We start from the raw sequence: 8,263 nt of genomic DNA, 5'->3' as shown, positions 1-8,263 counted from the left end.
TAATTTTTAAACTTGTCCTCGTTAATATTACATCTAATTAATCATTTATAAGGCTTAGTGGAAGTACTAGCAATGATGATGACCACTGAGATGATGGTACTAATGGTGGTAATGAATATAATGGGGTGGTCCAGATGGGGAGGTGGATGTTATGGTGATAGCGGTGAGGCCGATGACAATAATAGAATTAGGGGTGAGTAGGACCCCGACTCTACCTGCTCACTCAATATAGTCTGATCTTGATCAGGTTCAAATAGGGTTGGGACTCATTGGGTCTAGAGTCGGGTTTGAGTTCAAAATTTAGATCCAATCAATATTTAGGGTCACGTAGGGGACAAGCAAAACCCGATCCGACCCGTCTCATGGTCACTCACTCATCATTTTTATGTGTGTCTCTATTCAATTGTATACAAAACAATGACACCTCTTTAATTGAAAGTATCATTTATTCTCTAATGTTTTTCATGATATAAACATGATTAACAATATATATATATATATATATATATATATGTTTATATATATATCATTTTATATATCAAATTACATATTCATAATAATAAGTAATAATGAGAAGAATTTATCTAAAATATGTATCATTATATTTAATCAAGTCTATGGACATGTTCGGGTTTAAAGGTTGACCTGATCATCATTTATGGTCGGGTAAGGGATAAATCTTTACCCGACCCATGTTCACCTAAATAGAATGATTATTTGCCAATAACAATGATTCTGATGGTTTGATGATAACAATGATGATAGTAGTGATAATAATGGTGGTAATAGTATGATGGTGGTGGTTATATGGAGGTGAAGGTTGTGGTAGTAACCACACTGTGGTGATTGTAGTGCAAGTATAGGGGTGTGTTAGGTGCGAAAACTATCTTACATAATAAGGATATCTGGGCATTTTTTTACTCTAAAAGTTAAATAATTGTCATTCATACTATACATCAATTTAACCAACAAGATGTTGGTCTAGTGGTGCAAGGTCTCACTAGATCTCCATGGTCGAGGGTTCGACTTTTGGGAATGATACTTGTTGGGAGGAGCATCCACGAACTCCGAAAGGGATTAGTTCCTTACCCAAAAGCTAAGAGTACCAATTTTTTTTTAAATATTTGCACAAATTCTATTATATGATTTTTATGTCATTCTCGGTTTGAAAAAGCAAAAAACAGCATGAATTGTTGAAAAGCGGCCACACCCAACACAAGAACTATGCTCAACGAAGCAAGGCACTTACGTCCAGTGGAGCTATGCTCAGTACAACTTGACTAGCTAAAAAGTCGAGGCACAACCAGATGAAACATTGAGCCTAGGGAATTCTTGGTGTTGGGCGAAAAAGACACTATTCTGACTCTTTAGAATTGGATTAAGTTAGTATTTTGTGTAGCAATTCGGGTAGAAAGATTATGTACTCGATTTATCTTAGTTCTTATGATAGTTTAGTTGGAATTGAGGTGTAAAAACAAGGGAGTAAGTTAGAGGAGTTAATGTATACCAATTGAGGAGATAATCTCTTCACCTATGAGTTTTATTTCTCTCTTTATATCTTTATTTCTAGTTATTACAAAATATGCAGTTAAATTTTTCCCTTGTTGAAATCAGATATAATACTTACTTGATGTATATAGTTTTATTCAAATTTATGCTCAATTATTATGTTTTGATTTTTATGAGTTACATTATGTGCTTAATGCTTACTTTGAGCTTGACACCCTTTTGGTATGATTTTGTGATTATGAAGGCATGAAGAAATTCTCATTCTAAATTCTGAAAATAAGAGCTCACCATATTGGTATAATTTTTAAGCATAGAGTGATTAAAGTCGTACTAATTTATCATATTTGTGCATGTGTTGATATAGTTATGAGACATAGAGTCATATGAACACTAAATAACTCAAATTTGTTAACATGATTGCTAAATATAGAGGCATGTTAACGGTTCATAAATCTTCATATTGTTAGTATAGTTGCTAGACCTAGAGTTATATTAATAAGTAATTAAATGAATAAGTGTTGTTGAATCAAGTATGCATTGATGTTGACTAGTAAAGTTCAATCTCAACATCTTCATTACAATAGTTTAATTAAATCAAATTTTAATTTAATTGCTTAATCAAACGAGACAAACCTCAATCTAAAATCAACTTAGAATAACATTTTTTGTTGAAAGGCTATTATCAAGCAAATCCTTATAGATTCGATGACTCTTTAATACTTATTTATGACAATCTGATTTGATAGTTTAATTGTCCAATTTTCCGGTTAGCATGACAACGGTAAGAGTGATAAAGGTGTGGTGGAGATAGCATGGTAATGATAATAGTGATTGCAGTAATAGCATGGCGTGGCAATATTGGTGATGGTGCTAAGGGTTGGGTTGTAGCGATGAGGGTAGTATAGTAGTGGCAACAACAATGATATGGTTGTTGTAATTATAATGGACAATGTTGTATACAGATGAGGAGGGTTTGTTTACATCCAAGTTAAGTCACACTGGTTATACTTAATCTCAACTATTCATTTTCTTAAATCCAACGAATCAAATGAGTGAGTGAAATAAAAAATAAATGATGAGAGAAAAGATAAATCTTAAATAATTTTTAAGTTTCATCCATTTGGTCCGTTAGATTTAAGAAAATGAATGATTGAGATTGAGTGTAACTAGTATAATTTAACTTTGGTATAAACGAATCTTTCCTTCATATAAATATGTGTTGATTGCATTTCATGCTTTTTGGTTTTCTAAAGATTTGTGTAATTGAAGTTTAACTAACATTCATTTGCAAAATAGTAAATATATTTTCTTTAATCAATTACCATAAATGATACATAAGGAAAGAAAGTCAACTCAAAAAAGTCGAATTTAACGGTGGAATAAATTCACTGTGAGAGGAACATTGCATTCAGGTTGGTTTTAACTTTTAAGCTAACTAGCAGTGTACCCGTGCACTTGCACGGATCGCTTCTTTGTTTATGCATAATGCAAATATAATATACATATACTATAATATCAATAAATCATGTATTGAAACATTATATTTCCCATTCATATAGGTGCAATATTAACATTGATTTTTGAGTGCATATGTAGAATATTAACAATTATAAATGTGTCTGTATAAGCATTTATTTGTTGAAAGTGTGATTATAGAAAATATTTGATTCTTAAATAACTCAATAAATAAAATTCAAATTGTATTGGATAATATCTCACCTCTATATTCTCTATATAAAATTATAAATATAAGGAGTTATTTTTGCATCATATTTTTTGTGATTACGTTTATAAGTATCATATAAAGTCATAAAGATTTTTTAGCATATCTCTTAAATGTTTATGTTTTATTTTAGATTAATGTTCATTGCGTATAAATATTTGAATATATTTTTAGCATTCAAATATTGTATAATTAAATGTTATTTATTTATTATGTTTTAGCTAATAATCATTGTATGAAAATAACCCATAAATTAAAAACACACTAAGTTAGGATATGACAGATATTTTTTCTGATAAATTTAATCAAAATAATAAAAACTGTCTAATAATTGATTTGTTATATTACTAATTAAAAAACATATATTTTTCATGAATATATATACCATTGTTATCTTTTAATTAAATAATATAATGATAGTAATTAAATACATGGACCCGTGCATTCGCATGGCTAAAAACACACATGTTACCCGTACATTCGCATTACTAAGAAAACACATGTTACCATGTATTCACATAGTTAAAACGCACATATTACTCATACATTCATATTATTAAGAATATACATCTACTTGTATATTTGCATGTTTAAGCACATAAGAAAAATAAATTGATAATTTTTAATTTGAATTTTCTACAATTAGTATTAAATTATTATTAACATATAAAATATATAAAAAGTATGAAGGAAAAAATGTGAGGAGGAGGTGACATGTGAAATGACGAAAAAATGTAAGGAGAAATTGACATGTGGCATAAGGGTTTTTTTTTTATTATGATGTTAATAGAGAAAAATTAAAATTCAAAGAATTTGAACTGTAATATTAAAATTCAGTATGAAAAATGTCAAAAAACTTTGATGAGGTGAAAAAGTACAATTATTCTTAGATTAATGGTAAACATTAAATTATATAGATAGATTAATGTAAAGAAATAATTTGAATGTGAAAAATGATTTCAATTTCATCTAATGTTCAATGACTATTACTTTTGAACATAACAAAACATAGATGTTGTAAACACACTCAATTTTAGTGGAGTAGCGACATGAACCAATCACTAATTAATATTAAATTATTATTAGCATATAAAATATATAATATATAAAAAGTATGAAGAAAAATATGTGAGGAGGGGGTGACATGTGGCATTAAGGAAAAAATGTAAGGAGAAAGTGACATGTGACATGAGGGAAGGAGAAAGTGACATGTGGCATGAGTGAAGGAGAAAGTGACATGTGGCATGAAGGAAGGAGAAAGTGACATGTGGCATGAAGGAGTTTTTTTTTATTATATTGTTAATAGATACCAGCTTAATGGAACGAATTTTAGTTTATGAAGAGTGACTTACATAAATATGTTGAAAATATAGCATTTTCTTATGGAGAAACATATTAATTATGAGAAAAATGTATTCATTGTATAGTTTTATACACTGTCATTATATCATTATCGTTCATATTTAATTATTGTCGACTCTTCCAACAAAGTAATCAAAATGAATTGTGAATGATATAGTGATTATGTATAAATCTTTACACTGACAGTCGATAAATATTACACTCATTAATTAATAAGTATGAATCTATGTTGTATTTAAGTCTTACAAAATGTAAATCATATAAAACATTTTATAATAATAAAATGCACTTCAATAATAGACTTAAAATAGAGAGGGATATACAAATCAGTTTTTTTCATAATGCTTCTGTGTGTTTTCATATTTTAAAAACATTGGATAATTTTTAGTTTTTTAATATTATAAAAGGTTATATCTTCATATAAATAATCAAACAATCATTCAATCATTAATATTTCATACAATTTTAGATGATATAATGGTAGTAGAAAAAACTCTTTTAAATTTGAGAGTTATCATTTGTTGTAATAAAGCAAACTCTAAAAGCAAATATACCAACAAATACATAAGATATTTCTTGATCTCTAAAAGCTTTACATATAGATCATGATTCCTCAAATTCAAAAAGTTCTATAGGAAATAAACTTAAGGATAAATTAGAGTCAATAAAATTATCTCGAGTGACTTTTGTAAGCACTACGCCAGAATAGCAAGACAACAATGCTTCAAATTGTTATCCAATAGTGCTTATTGTGTGTTGTCTATGTGAGCGCAGTAGAATATAGAGTTATATTTAACAACACTTTTGAAGCGTCGTAGAAAATAAACATTTAACTGCGCTCACTGAAGCAAGCGCCGATAAATGTCTACTTTTAAATAAGGCAAAATCTATCTTAGACATTATATCAAACACCTAACAAGCATGTTCGATTCTACCGTATTTACCATATATTTGACAATATAAACATCAATCTGTAAACCCAATTCATAAACCATTGCATGAATTGATCTTCTTTAGTTCAAATTCATTAACCTAGATGATTATATGCAGTAATGAAATGGAACGAAGCTGATAAATCTATGAATTTATTCTCTCCCTTAACTAAAGAAATAAGAAGACAGAAAGACATAATTTAGATTCAATATAATAAGAAACAAATTAAAACTTACATAGAAAATATGGATGAAAAAATAATAATCAAATGCAAGAAATACATACAGAGATTGCAAGTTTGGTAAATCATCAACAACTCCATCTAGCTTCAACCTTGACATTTCCTATATTATAAAATAAGCAGTTAACGAAGATGCAAGCAACAAGAGTGAATCAAAGAAAAATAAATAAGGTAAAATAAGATAGTGATTCACCTTAGTACTCGAAAATAGAAACCAAAAGCTAATAACTTCTTGAAGAGAGAAACTAAGAGAGAAGAAAAGTAAGAGAAATAAAATATTGAATAATAAGTATATTATTTTGTGTGGTTTTGTTTTTAAATCTTCAAAGATTCGCACTCACTAAAACAAACATTTTTGAATATATGGCTTTTAATAGTTCTTATTGTAATGAGCATTGTTAAATAATAAATTCAAATCAACAACTTTTGCTTTAAAAAGTGCTGGTAAATATCAAAATTCTTTAAAATTATTTAGTTGTCATATTATGTTCAACTTTTGATAATGGACTAGCAAATAACATAATTTACTTATCAAATATAAGTTTTTGTTGTATCAAATCATATACCTTAATATTCTATTTTAATAATATCGGTTGGTGATTTAGAATATTTTTTTGAAGTAATGAACAATTGCATTTTTTGTATATGTATGACCAAGTTGTGTTATATATTTAAAACTAACATATGAGTTTCTGTTAACAATTTGGATTATTTTCATGTAATATTAACTCGAGTTATATCGTTCAAAATAAAATTAAATAATTTCATAAATACATATTAAGTAATAATTAAAACAAGTGTTTTTTGAACATATGACTTTTAATAGCGCTCATTAAAGCTAATGTTGTTAAATGTGTGACTTTTAAATGCACTTATTATAATGAGCGAAGTTGATATGTAACATTTAACAACACTTAAAAGCTATATACACCTATCAAATTTAAAGTTATATACAACAACAATTCTTAAAGAAAGCGTTGTTAAAGCTATATCTACCTATTAAATTTAACAGCGCTTGTTTAAAATAGCATTGTTAATTATATTCTGTATTATATTTAACAGCGTTGTGGTAGAAAATATTATTAAATGATTGTTGTTAAATGTGAATTCTGACGTAGTAAACTAACTTATCTATATTTCTTTTATAAGCAAATTGAAATTATCATTAGCACAAAGGGCCAATCCATGTACATTGAATGAATAATGGACTTAGCTCATTAAAGCAACAAAGCTCATGGGGTATGTAAATTGTTTGGTATATTCAAGTGTGAAGTCTCACATTGAATATGAGGGGAAGAGTCCAGAATCAAAGTGAGACACTACATCTTTAATCAAAAGTGAGGCAATGGTTCCATGATACCAATTGTTGGAGATAACAAGTGATATTAGAGCTGATGATTAGACTGAGACATGATGAACTTAAAGGAGAGCAGACCGGTAAGTGTGTGGTACTCACCTTGAGGGGAGATTGTTAGGTATATTCAAGTATGAAGCCACACATCGGATATTGTGCATGGAAGAGTTTATAAGTGGATAAAACTCATAGAACCATTGCCTTAAAATCTTTGTTCAAGATATGATGTCTCACTTGTAACTCTCCACTCTTTTCATGCACCGATAATAACAAAACTCCCGAGAAATTGGAAGCTCACTGATCATAATCAGATCCAACATAGACTAATTTGAAAAGGAAATACAAATGTCTCGAGGGCTTTTGAACCAAACCATGATCTTACTTTTGTCACATCTAAGACCAACCACATCAAATGATTCATTGCTAAATATGATGTTATTCCTTTTAATTTAGATGGACCATTCAACACAAACTCAAACCACAAAACCTCATCAGAGAAGGATCATGAAGCAAAGTCTTCAATTCATGAACTAACTTAGATCTTGTTGTGCAAATGGTTCATATGGCATAAGTAAATGTGGCAAGGGCGTGTTGGAGACCACAACCATATAGAGATCCACAAATAGGGTGTGGTAACAACCATGACCGTGAGTTGGCATATATTGATAGGTAATTAATAACCTATTAGACTTCTCATGGGCTTACCAATTTATGTGATGATTTTTTTAGAATGGGGGAAGATATGGATCTTAAAGAATTAGAGAAAATAAATGAAAGTTTTGGCATCCATATAGAGGTAACAAACTCATGTAATGACAACTTATCAAAGATTATTTGATGAATTTGCGATAAAGATGGCAGCATGTCATGATCTTATTGCAAATAGAATGTGGGTAGAACATAACAATCCCACGATTTAGCATACCAAATTGCACTTGTTAAATTTTGTATAGTTCATATTATTCATATAACTCTCTCTAGTTGCTTTAACTTTTAATTTGTATCCATTTTGGAAAACATGATTGTGTTATACTTATAGTTATACTTCCTTGTAACTATTTGTTTTGGTCTTTGGTCTAAAATTCCGTATGAGTGTAATATATATGCATTATTATTGTAAAGATTTTATATAGTTAGTGTA

The sequence above is a fragment of the Lupinus angustifolius genome, chromosome LG09 (assembly GCF_001865875.1).
Source record: "Lupinus angustifolius cultivar Tanjil chromosome LG09, LupAngTanjil_v1.0, whole genome shotgun sequence".
Classification (NCBI taxonomy): Eukaryota; Viridiplantae; Streptophyta; class Magnoliopsida; order Fabales; family Fabaceae; genus Lupinus; species Lupinus angustifolius.
The sequence above is the reverse complement of the archived record's forward strand: the minus strand, read 5'-3'. Positions refer to the sequence as shown.